Below are 20332 nucleotides of genomic sequence, written 5' to 3'. Positions count from 1 at the left end.
ACAAGCTAGTGACAGGTTTCAGTTATTAAAATCCGAGCAGATAGCTGCACAGTATAAAGAAAGAGATAGCACATTTTGCCTCCATTTTTGTACCAGCTTTGTAAGATAGGCAGGTAGCAGGAGTGCAGAGAACCACACAAGAACTGTCAACTGTTGCATGAGTATGCTGCCTACCTAAATAGTACAGGGCCATTTGCCTGTACCTGAACCAATAAGAAAAAAGTTTTTGAAAACAAGGCAAGGAAATAAAGGATGCCCTGAATCACATTTGAAAAATCAACATTTTGCAAGGTCAGGTAACCAATCTTCCAGCTAATTTCTGTTAGCTAAATATCTCAACCACACACAGTCTACAAATACAGTCTAAATACAGCTATCCAATCTAGAAGGTAAAATGAAATTGTACCCATGCAGTGGAGACCAAGCAGCTTCTACTGAGGTGGACCCTTTAACTCTTTCATCACTTACAGCGTGTTGGTTCACCTAATATTTGCTCCTGTATCTGACAGAGTGGCATGACACAAAAGGAAAACGTATGCCAGTGAGTATGCAAAACACTCACCCAAGAAGGAAATTTCCCCAGCAAGCAATTATGCAAACAACTGTTTCTAAACATCCTGCCACCCACTATCACCCGTCTAAAGTACAGTCCTTACTACTACAGTATATTCATTTATATGCCAGGGCACAAATCACATACAACACAGAGTTTTACAAAAACACAATACACAAGCACATCCTAAAAAAGGCTTTGATGTAGATGGGGATCTACTGACTACTTCAGCTGCTGCCTTACTAAACACATGTGTAGGAAAAGTGAAGTCTATAACAGTTAAAAATGAACCAAAAAAAAAAAAGAGCAAAGACTAATCATTGCATGTAACCCTGAAGTTCCAGGAGCAAAGGGTCCTCAGATCTAAGGATTGCACTCCGTGCAACCATACTGAAGACTCAGCATTAGGGACAGGACTTCAGTCAGTCCCTCTACAACACGCAAGCCACAGCAACCCAGCAATCAAGATCCCCTATGCCCGCCTCTCATCTCTTAAATACACCACTGACTTGAGGATGCCCTGCATTCACAAGCCCACATTCTCCTGGGAATGTCTCCCAAGGTCTTTAAAAACAAATCTGCTCTAGCCCCTCCTCTCGACTCCAATAGTCCATGAAATAAAAAGAAAAAGCTTCTCTGGTCCCTGCACGTATCTGACAGGTGCACTTCACAGGGCTGGACAGCCCAGGGCACTTGGTACTGAAGCCCAAGATCATTAGTTACACAATACCCATTAAGGAACAGAACCTCATCAGCATCCCCTGCTTATATTCATATACACCCTAATGCCTAGGGTGCAGCTCCTCTCTAAACCAGCCTTGGCAACAGCTGTGCCCAGCTTAATCAGGTATTAGCATGTGTCTTTGGATGCCTCAAACTCAACTATAGGCCAAATTATGCTTTCCCAGATGAATGATCAGCATGACTGGTGCCGAACACCTTCAAAAGTAGATATCAAAGCAGCAGTAGTCATGCCCAGCACATGGCTGATTTCTGTGCCAAAACACCCCCAACTTATTGCTGGGCATACCCAGCTGTTTTCCATATGTTTGGCACTCTATCCTTTTTGCTGCCCACGATGCTACTGAGCATCAGCAAACCCAAATGTCCACAGATTCAGCAATTGGTAGCTGACCTAGAAAGATAAGAAGAGACACAGGAAAAATCTGTATTGCACAGAGTAACAGCTGTGTCTAGTCGCCCACCTGCCCCTCAGAAAGAAATTGTCTTCATTTGGCCTTGGCTCATTTGCTAGCATCTTTGAGAAAGAGGCTCCTGTGCAAAGCAAGAGCTACACTGTCGACAGGTTTCCTTGGCACTGCCACCAATACCCCTTTCTGTGGAGGACATGACAGCACTTTGCCTTCTTGCAGACACCTTCTAGCTGCGGTGATGGTAAAAAGTGAAGAACAGCGCTCGGGCAACGTGCCAAAAGGTCCCTGGGCCTTGGCTTTCCCACCTGGAAAACAAGAAGCGTCAGGCAGCTCTCCGAGTTGGACGGGGCAGAGCAATGGCAATGCTGTTCCGACACAGTCGCATCCCCTCCTATTTCCACGCGCTCTCCATCTCTTGCAGGAGAAGGGAATCTTTATTTGGATGAAATTAAATAAATAAGAACAAGACGCACATCCCTTCAGACCTGCAGGACCATTCATCTGTACTGAAGAAGCCTGAACAAATCCCTGCTCCACCACCCCATGTGATACCTGGGAGGATACGCGCTCGATGACCAGGCTCTTTGCTCACGTGCTGATGCACAAACCACACACATTGCAGGTAGCAAGAGTCCTCATTGCCATGTGCACAGACATGTGAAGAGATGCACACTATTTTACAAAGTAACCTCGACCACAGTAACACTTTCTTCCTCTCTGCTGCCCAATAATATTCTCTCTTGCTTCCTCATAAAATAAATCTATCAAGATGCTATATGAGATTACCTATATATTTAAATGATGATCTTGGCTTATGATTACATTATCTCCCTGGCTTGCTGTGGACGTGTTGCAAAGAAGGCAGTCCAATCCTAGGAGAGTATTATTTTCAAGTGACTTTTATTGTCCATTATCTTACAGCATTTATGCCGCAGCCATGATGTCTGGTAGGAATATTTCACAACAGAAATATCTTTGTCGTTAGTATTCTCATTGCAATTTAGTCAGATCAACCTTTAAATCTCATCCATCATACTGAAGAGCTTTGGCAAAGCAAGCACAGTAATATATGCCTCCATGTAGAACCTAATTACGGGCTAGGTTAAACAGCATACCCCCTCCCCCCTTCCTTCTGCATTACAAGGTGATAGGAAATCTTGAGAAACCAAAGGCTGCTCACTCTCACTTTGCTGGTGGAAGTACATAACCAGTTCATTACAGCAGACTGATTCTGTCTGGCACATGACAAACTTACTTGAACCTAACAATTAAACTTCTGACAGTATTTCCAAAAGCAGAGTGTATTTACTGTAAATCCCTGACAAATTTTCCCTCTCTGCTCTTCTCTTTCGACAGTCACCTTAAAATGATTGGAAATTACCATAAGCAAATAGCAGTTTAACATCCAAAAAAACAGTGTTAACGTGCAATGCACACCTGCCAAAATTGTAGAGCTATAAATACGGATGTTGAAGGAAAAACTTGAGATGTGCCACTGAAATAGGAGAGATTTCTACAGGAACTGAGCAAGACAACATCGCTTACTAAAACATTTTGTTTAAGAAGGAGAGAGTCAGTCTTGCCTGCGACTGTGCAGGGCAGGGGGCTTATATACCGGCAATGGAAAATCAGATTAGAAAGGGCACAGGCACAGAGCAAGGTCTACATAATCTAAAAGCTGAAAAAGAGACACAAAAGCTCAAGGCAAAAGTTGTCAAACAGGAGGTATGCACACATCATTAGTCAAAAGGTTCAAAAACTTTGAACATTAAAAGGAAATTGTACATCCTCTTTCAAACAACTCAATGTGAATGACTTAAACCTGAAAAGCCCAATGACATAGGATAGTCACTAGTGTTAGGAGATAAAGCCACTTAAGTTCCTCTTATAATATAGTCCGTTTGCTTCAGGAATCTATCCACGACAAACTAATATACTGTTTAATTCAATCCTATTTTCCCCCCAAAATCTCAATCTCTGAAGATCAATTAAAATGGCAGATTTCAGCTGTCCCACTACTGAAAGGTTTAAAAAAATCTTCATGGGGGGATCCTGCACCAGCCATTAGTCTGCAATGCAAACATGGATGGTGACAAGGTTGATAAACAGATGTCTCATCCAACCGCTCCAACGTAACAGGTGTATTCATACAGTCAATCTTTAAAAAGCACATTGGTCTGGTAGCAAAATGCCTCGTGAAGCACAGCCTGCAATTGTAAGCAATAAAGGCTTTTTTAAAGTGAAATTTTCTTTAACCAAATACTTAAATTTCAGGAAAAACCATTTATTGCTTCAAAAATATCTTTAGATCTTGGATAATGAGAAGTATTCTTGGAGTCTTTCCTGTTTAAAAGTGTACTCTCACTGAACTTGGCAAGGATCTCTCTGTAATGGGAGGTATGTCCACGCACTGCAACATGGACGAGGATCCTAAGCATTTAATGCAAAAATAGTATTGCTTTCATTCTTTTTATCTGTAAAATAATCCACAGATATCTGCTGCCAGACTGAAGCAGAGCAGCCAAGTCACAGCCCTCAGCAAACTTTTTACATGCAACTTATAAGCTCCTAAAAGAAAAGGCAGAGAACAAAAACACTAGCAGAACATTAACTAGCAGCACAGAACAAGGTCTTTTTTTAGCATTTTTATTTTACCACTCACAAAAAGTGGAATGTGTTGACTAATGTGACCTGTAAGCAGGTAGGGAGGAGGTTGCATTAGGACTCTGTGTAGACTCCACTGGGGTCTCAAGACCTAGTAACAGAGAGTGCTGAGCAGCATGTTCTTGAACATACCAAAATCCATTAACCAGGAATGTTTTAGTAAAAGGACTGAAAACCCCTAGAGCTTTTTTTCGTAATATGTCAACAGCCGATATTCATTAAACAAATGGTGTGACAGCCATTGTAATTCACCGCTCCGTACCTAGAAGCAAAACGACGTGAAGTCAACATGTTTACAACTATTCAGGACCAGCTCTCACTGTAGACTTCTAAAAAAAACAAATGTTACCTGCCAATAATTAAGTATCGGTGTCAAACTTCCTACTCCGTTTCAAATCATTCTCTACCCCCTGTTTAGTTTAATGTTCCCATCTTTAATCAATCAATCTACCAGAAGAATTCAACAGTACCTTGTCTACCACTCTATACTACAGGAGCAGGAAAAACCACAAACAGGTTTCTGAAAAGCAAAATAGTGTCATGGTTTTCCCCATTACTTGGTCATTATCTTTCAAAAATACCATGTTCAATTATTTTTTTTAAAGTTACTAACATGTGTTGGATATGAAATACTTCCGTCAGTTCTCACCACCATCCTGTGGGTAAAGTACTTTAAGTAGGTCTTCACCTTCCCAATGGAGAAAATGAGGTAGAGAATTAATATCCATGAACTAACATCCCCCCAGATATCTATTTCATAATGCTTTGATAAATGCTTTGGTAAAGAGATTCTTCCTGACGAACACGTCTCCCCTACCCCTTCCAGTGGATGTCAGCTAAAAAATATTTGCTAGGCATCCCTAGACTTGACTGCATGTGGCTTGCATATAGAAAGCCATCCTTGGCCAGCTCTCCACTTTGGAAACCTTCCCTCTCACTGGCCCAAACTGCAGGAAACTTGTGGCTACAACAGTTGAAGGCTCATTGTTCCTCTAATATTTTCTACAGGAAGGAAGATTTGGATGTTACGTGCCTACTAAGGTGAGAACATTTACTAGTCAATAGCATCAGCCAGTGAATCTAGTTTGTATTAGCAGCCATGGAAAACCAAAGCCTGCTTTAAAAAAAGAGAAAAAATATTTAGATTGGGTATCAGTTCTCACTTCATGGTTTTGTTGCTCACTGACAAACAGAAAGGAAGTGGGAGATATCTTTTTGGCAATTAAGTACCTATAAAAAAAAAGCAAACTGCATTTGCAGTGGCAGAGCCCTTGAAAGAAGAACTATTGGCACATCTCCAGCAAAATGCTTTGGGATACGGTCCACATAGGACCAGCCTGCAAACACACATTTGATTAGGAGTCCATCATCATTCTTTGCTGCATCAAGACTTCACAGTCCATTCAATACCTACCCCTGATCTTCAGACATATTAGTTTGCAGTTTTCCCCAAAGCATAACTGCAACACTGACCCTTGTAGTACTCCACTCTGCTCAACCACAGTTAAATCCTCATTATTTACCACCGCTTGATTATGATTAAAAGATTTTCTCTATCAAGAACTTGCCCCCCCTAAGGTTTTGAAAGCTCTTATGTCTCTCCTCCCTATGACAATATTAATGCAAACTCATTCAAGCTGATCCTTAGGTAGGAAAGGTCTGTACAGCTCCAAACATGCCATCAGCCCTCAAACACGTTTTATTCCGATCTTATTTCCTCCCTCTAATAAACCTTTGCAGTCACAGCACTTTCTTGGGTCCCACCTATTCCGTCGTTTGCTACATGGATTTGGGGGGGAAAGATTTTTGGCTTGGAAGCATCTGTACGTGTCTTTTGAAATTGAGTAACTCGTAAAATTGGTTCCTCAGAACTTGGCCCCAACTCAAAATATATAATTGTTTTAAAAAGTCTCCTGAATATGTTTTAAATGCCCTGTAGCTCACACCATTCATTACAAGATGGTTTCACGTGGCTCCCATTAAACAGTCCTAGGACTAGCGCCAAGAGTACTTGGTGATTTACAGTTATGACTGCGTAATCAATGTGACAATGAGATAAATGCGCCTTTTCACCAGGCTAACTGTACTCGTCTTGCATCTTATTTCACTTCATTGAATTTCTATGTTCTATGGTCTCATTGAAGTGAGACCCCACCCATTACCGGTGTATGTATATTTAAGACATGTAAATAAATAATATATACATATGCACACGTAAATTCATTCAACACGGATAGGCTTAGAGTGCATTAAAATGACACCAGCTCCTCCAAAGGAGATTTAATACTTTAAACATAAGACATCAGCACCCAGCCAGCTTCACCAAGTACTTTTCTTTTTCCTCAAAGAGCTGTGTCACAAATAAATTGTGATACTGTGGCCTTTGATGTTCAAGTTATGTGAAATCCTTGAACTCTGTAAAGAAATCCATTATGTATTTTTTTTTAAACTTTCCTTTAAATCACCACACCAGCAAGCACCTCCTGCCACCACCAAGTTAGTTTTAATGTGTGTGTATTTTTATCTGCAGTCTTTCTGTCTTGTTTGCTAAGCATGCAACAACATGCTTACCTTTAAATGTATAATGTAATAAAGTGTTCAAGCCTGAAGCCAAATTATATAAGAACACTTCTGTTACCCTTCTCAGAATATGCACATTTCTGATTAGCAGAAAGATTACATCTACACTGGAAATACATGATTTATATAACATGCTGCCTATCATGATGGTTGTCAGATGCATTCATATATTAACAAAACCATAATTGCTATTAGCCACACGCTGCCGTTGAAATAGCTGTGCTGAGACGAATCCCGAGAATCTAGCCACTGGAAAGAACGCAAGTCAAATCCCCGACGGGTTACCCAACCCACTTGGGTAAACAAACTGCTTACGTTAACCAGGGATCAGCAAAAACCTGAGCAAATGTTTAGGCAGGCCTTCCATACTGTCCTGTAGGTCAGCCTGGGGGACCACCCAGCGAGATCCCCTATGAAGGACAGCACCTCTGTGCTTCTGCTTCCGCTCAACTCAAATTTAGGAAGAACATCTTAGCTGATCTCCACAAAAGCGAAGCACAATGGTCCGATGACTAAAGCCTCCAAACAGCTTGTGACAGAAGAAGCACTACCAAAAAATCCCCCTTGGAAACCAAAGCACTTCAGAGGTCTTTACCAGCTTTCAGCAAGCCTCACAATACACTCCTGAAGCACTGCCGCCATTTCTCAGATGTGTTCAAGGCGCACAGGGTACCCGCGTGCCCATGTCAAACTGTGAGTCAAGTGTCAGGCAGGTGCGCACGGCCCAGGAGTCCGGCTCGAATCACCACATCCAGGAAGCCGGCCCCTGGGGCCAGTTCACTTGATCATGCCAAGAGAAAGGAAACCAGAAACCTACATACCTGTCCTGCTGCACGGAGTCTGCCAAGGGGGAAGACATGCAGGCATTTAACTTCAAAAATTCAGGACTGCAGCTCGAAGTATTTACATTTCTCATAATCAAAAGTAAGAGGAAGTGATGTTGAAAATTATGCAACTCAGCCAATCTCATGAATCATGTGATTCAAATCCAAAGGCAACTTCAAAGCCACCTCATAGAATTCTATGCAAAGCAGCCAGATGCTAACATTTCAAAAATAGCTTTCAGAGCATCTGGATCTTGCAAGTAATATCCAAACAGAAGTCAAAACCTTTGCCTGTGTAACATCTTTTCCCTCCTTACAAACATAGGTCAATTAGAAGCATGCTTTTCTTTTCCTGAGTATACATTATTCTATATCGTCTTTCAAAAAGTCTGACCTGCTGAGTTTTTAAAAAATGCTTATTATTTTTCCAACATATTGGGTAGAAGAATCCATCCACATCTGGAAAGAACAGCCCCCTGCTTTTAACTACTGATTCTTACTAACTTTATATGAACAGTTACGTTCCACAGTGTACAAAAACACTTCCTTGCCCATGCGGGCAAGAATAATGATTCGTGCACCAGAGTTCTCCAGACTGACCCTCCGGGCAGACCAGAAGAGCCCAGGTCCCTTCTGCAATCTGCTCGGCTGCTTTTATTCTTCGCTCCGCAGGCAGAGGGTTAACAGAGCTCTTGCAAAGAATGGAACTCTCCCTTTCCTGGGCTAAATGCCCAGATTCCTTCAGGATTCACAAGACTGTCTTTTTCAATCGAGTCCAATTTTTCTGCAGAAAGGCCTGCACATAATGTTCTGCAGAGAGACTGGGAATCAACCTTTAAGGCTGATTATAAATAAATGTGCAAGCTTTGTATACAAGACAAATGCCACACTGTTGTGTTCTGCCCTAGATGCAGCAATCTTGTATTAGTCTAATGCAAGCATTCTTCATGTAGCACAAAGTCTGTGGCAGCAGCGCAGTTGGTCAGTAATGCCCTTAAACTGACTTTTTCCCCCACCTCAAACAAAAACTTCAGCTCTCCTGCCTAGTCCCTGAATTGTCTTCCCAGCATTCTTCAACTGGCAAGGTATTTGTGTCTAAGCACAGATCCGAAATCTTAAAAGTCACTGCTTAAAAGTTCCTCTCTACAGCTTCAGCATGATCTACGTCTACTGGTAAAGAACCCTGAACTACCTTCTTATGCCGGAGACAAGACACGTCGGCAAGGCAGGCAGACAGTCTGTCCCCTCCTTGTTTATTCTATATCTGTTCTATGGTTGTGCTGACACGTGCATCACATCTACATGTGCACTTTAATGCGCATTAGCCTATTTTAATGCGTATTAAAGCATTACTGGAAAAAAGCGCTATTTAGTTAATACACATTAAAACAGGTTAATGCGAATTAAGTGTCACTTCAAAACCGATGGGTGTTTATACACATCCTCTGAGAGGCATGGGGGGGGGGGTGCTTTAATTAGTGCAGCTCCAAGTTCCGTGCTAATTAAAAGCACCCAGCGCATCATGTACATCAGCATCCCCATGCTGAAAAGTGGCGAGTGGCGGGGGTGGGAGCACTTCGAACTAAAGCTTGTTGAAAGCTTTAAAGTGCCCCACTGCCATTTTTCAGTGTGGGGATGCTGATACACATGACACTGGAGGCCGCTAGCGTACGTTAATTTCCACAGAATTATAGCACATTGGAGTAGGCTCCTTGCATGTTCATAGGAGCCAAATGCTCTTTACTTAATGAACATTAAGACAGGCTAATGCACATTTTCCTAGTACCTCACAATCAAGGTACTAGATTTAAAACACACACTAACTAAAGTGTATTAACGCACCTCTAGACGCACCCTCAGTCCTCAGAACTGTTAGTCCGGCATATTTCTCAAGGACGGAGTGAGTTTAAAAGCGAATTAAGGTGCCACAGCTTAAGTGTATACAGAATATAAAAGCAGCAGTCAAGAAACTACTGTACACTTTTCAGGATTCCTTTTATTACAAAATTATTACATTATAATTTTTCCATCTGTCAGTGACATCTATAAAACAAAGTAATGCAGATAAATGGTTGAAGATATTAAAATGAAAAGGGTATCATTAGCTACGTAATGTTATTTGTATTGAACAATCCACTGGCCATTGCATAATTTGTTGCAGAGTGATTTTCCAATAACTTTCTCAACATGATCTATGTCTACTGGTAAAAAACCCTGAAAACCTGTGAAGAGTTTAACTGTGGGCCCATCTACCAACATTTACAAGCAACTGCCTACCATCAGGGATTTTCACAGTAAAACATCCAGTTTGTTTCAAAAAGGGCTATAAATATTTACAGTATTTTTAAAACCAATGATACTCTTATGCAAATCATGCTGAAAGTTGGGCAACACTCAAGAGTAAGAACTACCACTGACAAGTAAAAGAATTTAATAAACAGATTCAGATTACTGTCAGAATCTCTTTTTCTTCAAAACAAGAAGAGTTTATGCATCCATCCCTCATTTATGTGAGCACAAAATACATGTGAAGATAACTTATAAAAAACACTGGGAGGACTGACCCAGTAATGTTTCAAAACGGAGAATGAGTCCAACTTGTATCAGGCTCAGCAGATAACAGCCAAAGTACCAGGCAAAAAGCAAATGCTGAATGGAGAAAGGTAACATTAAAAGAGTCAAGACAGCTGGGAAACAAATCAAACCCATTTAAAATAAAATGGATGGAAACAACTTAAGAGCTGCTAGAAAAAATGTAAATCAATGACAAAAATGTAACAAAGTATTTGGAAAGGCAGCACAAAGCAAAGGGTAAAGCAGTCTCAGGGCTCTTTGATTTTGAACTGAGATCCTTATCACAGCATCCCAGTAAATCAACTTTGTTGCCAGAAACTCGAGAAATATTAATGTATCCTACAGGTAAAAAAAACACTTTAGCCAAAGGAAAAAATAGACCTACCTTATTTTTAGATCTTAATATTTATCAGCTTGCTAGTGTTCAAGCATGAATAAGAGGATTTTAATAAATGCAGAAACAAATAGTTACAACCACTGGCTTTCTTGGCTACCTTGGTAAATAATGACCAATTAAAGCATTTGGAGAAGAATCAGGTAGCTTTGACAAAAAAGGCACACGGTAGCTACCAGACTTCCTGTGCAGGGATGGATGAAATCAAACCCTCCAAACTTATAGGAACAAATTAGGTAATATCAGACACCTTGCTTGGTTCAACTCAGGACACCCACAAAAAATACGGGGTTATCCCCTCAAGCGAACACCTGAATAACAACGAAAACCACCGTCCCCACCCATATTTACAATACCGTGCACTTAAAGTGCTTTATAGACGCATCGTACTTCCTGCCATTCTTACGTGGTCAGTGTTACAACGCGTATAAAGACAGGCGATAAGTGAAGTTACTATTAAACAACCCTGGCCAAGATAACAGGGATAACAGTCAGAGCTGGGAATAAAATGCATCTGTCCTGACTCCATGCCTGCTCTAACCACTAGCCTGTGTCACAAAGTAAATATGTGGATTACCACAGTGATGTCAGCAGAATCCAACAGGGATTTAGAGATGTTTGGACGGCAAAGTGGGGTGTGGGCAAGGTTTCTATAAAAACAGCCAGGATGTTTTTGCTAGTGCAAGTTCCCGCAAATTGAAAAAGTTCCCAGACTACAATCAGCCGCCACAACTATTTTCAAGAAACAGTAATGTATAACAGAGGGGAATGCACAGCTGAAAGAAAGAAGTACTGGAGCAGAGACTGTGTATTAGAAAAGTCACAATATTTACAACTTGGTTCAAGTGCTGCATAAACTACTGCCATGTTTATTCAAGATTTCCCCGTGTCTGGTTATCAGTGCAAACAAGTATTGTTCTATATGGGCTTCCCCCCCTTGAATTAATATATAGTTTGTCAGTCAAAACAAAACTACAGCAAACCGCTCCCCTGAAAACCTACCACTTAATAAGATAAAATAGCAGAGGTATTCATACAGTGTACAAGGATTCACACCTGGCCCTTTCCATCCACTGAAAGACCAGGCTTACTGAGGTGACAGACCTACTTCTCAGATAATTGATCATCTTAGTACACTAGTCCCTACTAAAAATAGAGGTTTCACCTGCTGATCTTTACTTCACATGTCTTCCATTAGTCTGTCCCACTTCAACTCAATGGGATCTCTTTCTATATCATGCCCAAAACCCTTATGAACTTCCATGCACCCTTATTCAGCTTATTGCATATGACAGATGTACTTCATATGAAGCTCAAGTACTGAATTCTTATGTTTCCAGTCATAAAACCAAAGACTGCAGCAATTTCAAAGTGCAAAAATTCCAATCAACCCTAACAGCACTCATCCCACAGGTTTCCTGCTGGATCTGATGTACTCACAAAATACTCAGACTTGTAAAGTCTATCTTGATGAGCCATTTGTCTGGTATAGTAAGATCTCCTAAGAAACCAATCTTCCCACTGCATGGAGCTAGTCCATACCAGCCTGAAATTTTGAGACTTCCTACTTTTGCTGAATGTTTCCCAATTATGGCATGGGCTCTCCAGCATTTTAAGCTGAAATGCTGAAGACAAAGCAGTCTTTCAGCAGCACTGGGAATCCAGGCTGGCACATGCTGCCGTCTCCAAAAGTCACGCATTCCCCTATCAAGCACAAGTTGAAGCTTTGTTCTTCCTCATTACTGTAATGCTCGCAAGCACGTGAAGCACGAACAATGCTTCCCGAGATGTGAACTCACCGTGTTTGTATAAACCAAAATAGTCTTAATAAACCAAATAAGATTGAGGTCCAACGTATTCCAAGTTCTGCTACAGATTTCCTACGAGGCCTCAAAGTCACTTGTACTGAGAGAGCTGCATCATTCTGAACACTGGAGACTTCACCTCCTCCTTTCATTTCGTATCACTGATGCTTTCAACTCAGAAGGCTAAGACAGACCCGTTCTGGGGATCTGGCCTAGGCAGGAAACAAAAAAAGGAGAAATTGATAGGAAAGTTCAAATATTCATCCTTGTAAGCAGCCAAAAGACCAACTGGATCATTCCTGGGAGATGCTGCTTCTAGGTCCCAGGGAAGATGACAGGTTCTGTTTTGCCCAAGACTAAACTTGTAGAATCAACAAAAACATGACTACAAAAAAGGTACCCTAGGAGAAAGCATGCTGGAGGAATGATCACTGTGCCAGGAGCCAGGCAGAAGCTACATGGAAGCAGGCTGTGCCTAAGTATCCAAGACCTGGAACAGCAAAGAGCATGAGTAAGATCCACATGCTTGAGGCTCTCGCATCATTTTAAGCTATGGCTCTGCATGCAGTGTGCCCCCTGTTACTAAATAATACTCCAAGATGCCTGTGCACATCCCAAATATTAACTGTAAGTCACAGCTGCCAGACAGATGTCAACAGCAGAATCCAAACACCACCTGGATTTGCTGAGGCATTCATGGTTGGACCCAGGAGAAGATAACCAAGGCCTCAGTCTTGGGGTAGGTGTACCAGGGAAGGCACAGGAAAAGGCCCAGAATGGGGGACAGCTATTACCATCTGAAGGGGTGTCCATTAAGTCAAAACCCAACCCAATGCTGGACACTTCCAGGAGACCAAGAAAAGGACAGGGGAGTCAAGAGCCTGTTAACAACAACAGCTTTCTCTCTTGGAGCTTCAGTTCCTCTCTGTTAGTGGAGGTAATGCTCCCCAAGATCACAAGGGTGTGGCACAGTCAATGAGTCACACTGATAACAGTATTCAAAGACACAAAGTTGATTGGATGTAAAAAACAAAAACAAAAACAGAAAAAAATCGCTTACTTAAGGAAAAAAAAAAATGAGGAGAACAGGGATGGAGTTCCATAGCAAAATACTAACTTTCTAGCACTCCTTTAATTGCCTCCCCTCATTTAGTGAGGAGTCCAGTTTAGTTTTAAAAAAAGAGAACCGTGATTCAAATGCTAATAGTTCGTAAGTGCAACATTAGAGACTGTACATGTAGCCAATACATCGTCATCTGCAATTAATCACTGCTGTCCATGGCTGGGACTTGATCGCTGTGAGCTACAAATGAAATGACTGAGCTAATAACCTTACGAACAGTAGCTTTACAGAGTGGTACATTGTGCTCAGGGAATCCAGAAAGACAGATATTATAAAAGCACATTTTCCACAGAGACTGATGTTGGAAACCTGACAGTCTATGTGAACTCTAGGAGGGAGTTAGAGTGGCTAGGAAAACAAGCTCATCTACTAGCCTACATATACTGCTCCTAATTGTACCGTTTTGAATCTTTTTGCATGAATCCTCCTTGCACACTAGTTATGCAGCCACTCAATACAGCCCCCCCCATGGACTGCATTTAACAGACCTGTATTTGCCAAAGAACTCGACTCACTAATTTACAAAGTTCAGTCCCAAATAACATGTTTGTGGCCACACTGAACGCTGCTTGAAAAGAGCAGCAGGGCATCCGATAGATACTTCAGGAAGAAGGGTGACTACTAAGAGTCGAGTGGGGACTTTTTTTTCTTTTAAAAACATAGACGTGGTTTCTAAGAGTCAGAGCCACAAGTCAGATTTATGACCAAAGTGCAGAAAGGGAGAACCGAGTCTGAAGTCAAAGGGCCTCAGAGAGTACAATATGCCGTCAGCAACTCTCTTGTTGTTCCCCGGCAGAGGTCCTGATCTGAGCACTTCTGCTGACCTCAGAGACAAGAGCCTGGCATGGAGAAAATAAAGTAGGAGACCAGGCCACTCACAGGCTCAGCAGGTCAAACCCAACTCATAAAAGTGTCATTTATTTTACAGCTGCATGTAGCAATCCCAGCCCCACTGCGGCATGATATGCAACACTATACTAAAGCAACAACCCATGTCCCCAGGAGCTTACAATCCAAAGCAAGTCTAGAGCTACCTAGGGACCGATACATGGCTGGTGCCCGAACATGTCTGCAACATGCTTGTTCAGCAGTGTCTTGCTGCAAGCACATTTCCTACCCACCCCCCCCCCGGTCTCACTGTAAGAAAAGAAGACATGTGGCCCCATACAGACTGAGCTGCTCCACCATAGTCAGTATGGCAAGAGCATGAACAACAGCAATAAGGATTATGTTCAAAAGAAACTAATGCAATGTCCTAGTGACACCTGCACACAAAGGAACACCGTCTTGGTGGGAGCTACTTACTTCACTCTCCAAAAGCAGCCACGAATTTAAACCGCCTGCTATGATGTGATCTTGAGGAACACACCCAATGTACACACAAGTGCACATGCACACACACACACTCAAAGTGCAGAAATCCTCACCACATCTGCTCAACCACCACTGCTTCAGCCCTGTTCAGACACAGCAACAGCCAGCCAGCTGGTCCTCATCTGTGCCCTAGTTCCAACGCACCAGGAAAAGCAAAGGATCCTCTTGGCCCGATCAGACAAGATGGATCCCATCAGCAGGCTGAACCAACAATTTCTAATGTGCTGCCTGTTTTACAGCACATAGCTGCATGCAGACACATGCACAGAAGGTTTGCTGCTTAAAAAAAAAAAATACAGCAAATGACACAACACTTGCCTTCCACCTCGCTTTCGAGTTCCGCCTCAAGTTACAGGGACAGAGGGCTCCCGTCTCTAGTGCTGTCAATCACGCATGCATCACCAGCCCCAAATTCACACACAACCTTGCTGCTGCTGTGGTCTTAAGAAGACGTACAATCCTGCAGACCTCCAAAGTTTGACAGGTTAGTTGGGAGGGGTCGCATGCTTCTCTCTAGCAGTTGCTACTGATGGCAGGGAAATAAGTTACCCAGACTTGCTTGACCTGGAGATAAAATCCTTATTACTCCAATTACCATTTGAAGTTTGTTTTTTTTTTAATGCCTAAACAAAACACAGATAAAAGGGGTTTTGGTTTTTTGGAGGTTTTTTTTGGGGGGGGGGGTGTACAGAAAGTAACACACTAAAGATAAGCAAGTTATACTGCAGCATTATAAGACAGCTATTTCCAAAAGACTGGCTCTGTCTTCAAAAAAAGTTATGCATCCAGTTCCATTAAGAACCAAGATCTATGGTGCACTGTACCTAAACTGCTACAAGAGCTGCTTTTCTCCATGAGAAAGAATCATGGTTTCCCCGTGGGAAGAAGAAAAAAAAAATGTAACTAGAACACTAGCTCCTTAGGGGACTTATTAGATCCTCAAAGAGCCGTCGCAGTTGCTGAAACCTGCTTTTGCCAGCAGAAGCTTCATTTTACAAATATACAACAGAAAAGCACAAGAGAGGAAAACCCAGAAGACTTCACTTCAAGATTCCCAGATAACTGAAGAAATACAGCTCAATACTGCAGCATTTAGCCTCTCTGGCCTTGTCTACACGCTATGCTTTTTCTGAAAATCTCCAACCATTCCACATCCAGAGCTAAAGACAGCAGATCCCGCACAGACAGGCTGCGGGTTGTCACTGGCATTTCCGTGCCACAACATTGAGGTCCCTGCACACCCTTATTTCTGTCCAAAAAATTACTTGGAGAAGGATAGGAGGATACAGTGGTTAAAAGACGGTGATAAGAAGGGATTTTACGAAAAAGTTCCATGAAGACACCATTTGGGGCTGGACTTGATGATCTCCCTTCCAGCCCTAATGTCTATGAAATTTATAACTCTCTGCCTTTACATGGTTGTACCAAAACCCTGTCGAGCCGTAAAGTATGGTGAAATCCCGTTTCCAACAGGAACAATAATCAAACAGGATACCTGTAGGAAGACAGAGGCAGGCCCTTCCATTACAGAACGGTTAAAATCCAGGCCCTCCCACAGACAGATCATATTTCTGCAAGATAACCTTAAGTGCTGTGACTCAGAGATTTTTTTTAATGGAGCTAAAAATGACTCAGAAGCACTGAAAGACTTAAACATGTAAAAAGGAGTAAAGGGGAAGAGTTTTCTTTAATTTAAGGACTCATCCATCCATTTTCTACTTCGATGCTGAGCAATCAATAGGTGACAAAAGTGAAGTAGCATTTGCTGCAGGTGTGGCTCCACTGGTCGTGACATGTTTTTCAGAGACTCTATAAAATTGCTTCAGTTTTTCCCCTTTCCCTACATTTGTGAGCACAAAAGCCACAATGCAAAGTAGTCATAAGACCCTCTTGAAGACCATATCAGAGAACAGAAGGATTCTTAAATCGAGGAGCTCCAGAGAAAGAAAGCGAACACAGGTAGAGAGCTGTCCCAGCCATCTCTACGCTCACAGTAAAGCTCTTAAAACTGACAAAATGTTATAAATTGAGAAACCGACCTGCAAAGGAAGCAAGGAGCTTGAGCAAGTTAAAAATTACCCTATAAATACCATAAAGATTAACAGATTTGTAATACCCACCCAAGAAGCACTTACTCTAAGTACAATGATTATGAAAACAGAGAGAGAGTGTATTTACTACATAGTACTGGCTTTTGTATATACAGCCTGCCACAAAAGGCAGCACTGATTCTTAATATAGCAAGAGCTGAAAGCCACCATTTAGATTTTCAAATTGATTAAAGGTGACCTGCTTCTTGGTGAAGGCTGATAAAAATAACATTTCCATTTCCTTCCTGTATTTGAAACGTATGTCTTGCCTACCTCGGAAAGAACCTGCGGTGGCTAGAAAACCTAGTGAAATGCTGACCGCCCACAAAGAGCAAAGCAGAGCTACTGGAAGATGAAGGCACTTCCAGTCAGCCCATCAGAAATCCTGTTTTTGTACCTGTTTTGACACCTGCTTCAGTCCAGTGCCTAATACACACCTCTTGTAGTGCTTACAGCTTCATCCCCACAAGAGTGCAACCCAGCCCCACAGCTGCATATACCCACAGCCCTGAGCACCCACAAACTCCTTAACAGACCTGATGCTCCCGATACTATTAACAGTGGCAAAAGTAGGACTCTTCTGGTTGAGAAAAAATTTCCTTTCAGAAGCTGAAGGAGGTCAAAAACCTGTTCTTTAAAACAACCCCAGCTGGTTAGCTCTTGCTGGGAGAAGCTGGGCCAAAGTTTACATGATGGTGCAACACATTTTTTCCTTAAAATTCCCCAAAATGAGTCACAAGTTGCAGCGTCTAATCAGAGTAGCACAGGGCACAAGTGCACGCATGCTTTGCTAGCTGGCCCTCTAATTTCAAGGTTTCAAATTCACTAGGTGAACAGTTATTCTCTGGTATTAAGGAGGACAGTTGGCTCCAAGGAAAGGGGAAAAATTGGAACTTGAGTCATCCCATGCCACTTGAGCCAGGAGCAGACTGCTGACTCAGAGGCAGGCACCGACAGGCAGCAGCAACGGAGGAACTTGCTGGGGTTCCTATTGCCCAGCGTGCCACTTTACATGTCTCCTCTCTACAAAAAACTCTACCAGCTATCCAGCACCCATCTTTCTTGTCAACATGGATTTGAGGTTTTGTTTCGTGTGCACGGCGCATTTTCAAGCAGCCTGACAGACACTTCTCACCTTGTAACGAGTGGGTTTCTTGGGGCTCAAGGACTAAGCACCAAAAGCAGCAGGAGAATGGGTCAGCGCCACCAGGCTCTACTACAGAGAAGGCTGGAAGTCCTGCCCAGGGTGTGGAACGGACGCCACCTGTTCAGTCCACATTCTAGACTCGTCCCCAGGGTTGCTGTTCTTATCTGTCTCTTTTTTGACCCCTCTGATGCCAGTGCACTAGGTATAAATGCTGGTTACAATTCGTTTCAGATACAGCCCACAATACGAAGGGGAAAGAACCTTCCCAAATGGGACTCTTCACCTATATAACCACACACCAGTATTAGGGGATTCCTTGTCCAAGTCAGACACTAACTACTGCATCAGTGCTGCTCAGGGGGATGCCAAAGTGAAGTACTGGATGGAGAGAGTATGTGCATGTGCTCACACGCCTCAGGACTCAATAAGCTCTTGCCTCTCTCCTAGCAGTCTACACTCTGGGAACATACTGGAGGATTTAAGGAGCAGGAGAGAAGCACCTAGGCATAAAACTCCAATGAATCTCTTCCTCCTTTTAGCTAAGAAACCTGGCTCTGGAAAGGATTTCCAACAAAGCTTCCTTGCCTGGAAAAAATAAAGTTCCAGAGAATATTTTAAATGATCTATTTTGCCAACAAATAATCTGTCCATCAAATTAGGAAAGCAGAACTGCATAACAAATTTGAACGGGTCAGTCCTTTCACAGCAGCCCTCATTCAGTCAGCCCCATAGCTGATGGTCTGGGAAAAAAGCGTGCACACATATATACCAGCCTCCAACACAGATGCCAAAATAGCCTTGGAATTAAAGTATTTTAAGTTAGTGACAAAAAAGCCAAATGAATGAAACAGTACCTTACTCACTGCAATCCCAGCACCTGAATGGAAGAGGTGCACTTCTTTAGGCCAGTCTTTCAAGGTCAATGATCCGTGGTTCCACACTAGGACTGGCTTGTTTTAATTTTTGTATTTAAAAATATATTTGAGTTACTGGTAATAACTAACTGGATTTTAAGACTAAAGGTCATACTCAAGACAATAATTATATTGAGTGGAAAAGAATATCCAGCTACTTTAAGGTACATATTAATAAAATCAGGAAGTTTCTGAACAGTAAAGTAGCAAATTTCACAGGGACACAAAGTTGCTTAAATCACTCAATTTAACCATTAAAAATAAACGTTTGCATTTTCTGCTCTAATTATTTTAATTCAAGCATTATTTTTACGTCTTCCACTGCCGAGTAGCATTAGTTGATACAGAAACAACACCACAAATCATTATAGAATATGATCTGAAAGCTCAGTAAAATGCAGTTCTGCTTCAAGTTTAAAATACTATATATGAAGTAATTTATCCTTATTTTCCCCCCAAATTGTGAGATTTTAAACAAAAGCCCTGCATGTACCTGTAGTTTTCCCATCAGTTCCCTTCTGGGGCCTTATTAATGAAGAAAAATATAACATAGTGCCCCAAGAATTCCTCAGGTTATCTGATTTTACTGTTCTTAGTGTATAAAATAAGGACCAAACGCAGGATAGTGGATCCCTGTATTTTGTCAAAATACAGCTAAATAGGAAGAAATACTTGAAGAAGCACTGCAAAATGATGAAGGGGAAAATAAACACATGCAGTCAACACCACCGTGGCGGGAACACGAGGTGCATTCTGGGTGAGAACAACGACTTCTGAGCCACTCTGGGCAATGTGTCAAAAATCAATACCAAGTCTTCTTGATTTCTAAATCTTGCTGAGATGCAATTTGACAAATCTACGTGAAGTATTACAGCCTGCTCCTTAAAAAACAGAATTTGTAGAGATGTTAAGGTTCATGAAAATAATAGCAGCTTTTCTGAGTAATGGGTTGGGTCCTTTTCTTTTGGTTCACTGATATTTAGCACTAGTTTCCTTTGAACAATCATGGTGTGTTGCCTGCCTGCCTGCCTCACCTACATGCATAAAAAAAAATTGAAACTAACTGAGATGCTTTTGTTACATTACTGTTGGTTTTGCATGAAAACCTATTTGGAAGCAAGCAGCAAAGGGGATTT

The 20332-nt window shown here is 41.9% G+C and overlaps 1 protein-coding gene across 4 annotated transcripts in view; it reads right to left on the bottom strand.

Moving 5' to 3' along the window:
• The window catches only part of NEK6 (NIMA related kinase 6), a 73042-nt gene extending 65246 nt beyond the window's left edge, over nucleotides 1-7796 (bottom strand). For 2 of the 4 annotated variants that reach the window (XM_019541016.1, XM_019541017.1), the window contains exon 1: nucleotides 7773-7796. The gene's annotated coding sequence lies outside the window, so the exon portion shown is untranslated. The remainder of the gene's footprint in view (nucleotides 1-7772) is intronic. The other 2 variants (XM_019541018.1, XM_019541019.1) reach the window with 1 other exon arrangement.
• Between the last annotated feature and the right edge of the window lie 12536 nt (nucleotides 7797-20332).

This window comes from Crocodylus porosus, unplaced genomic scaffold, assembly GCF_001723895.1.
Source record: "Crocodylus porosus isolate Cpor-Errol unplaced genomic scaffold, CroPor_comp1, whole genome shotgun sequence".
NCBI classification, from domain to species: domain Eukaryota; kingdom Metazoa; phylum Chordata; order Crocodylia; family Crocodylidae; genus Crocodylus; species Crocodylus porosus.
The sequence above is the reverse complement of the archived record's forward strand: the minus strand, read 5'-3'. Positions and strand labels throughout refer to the sequence as shown.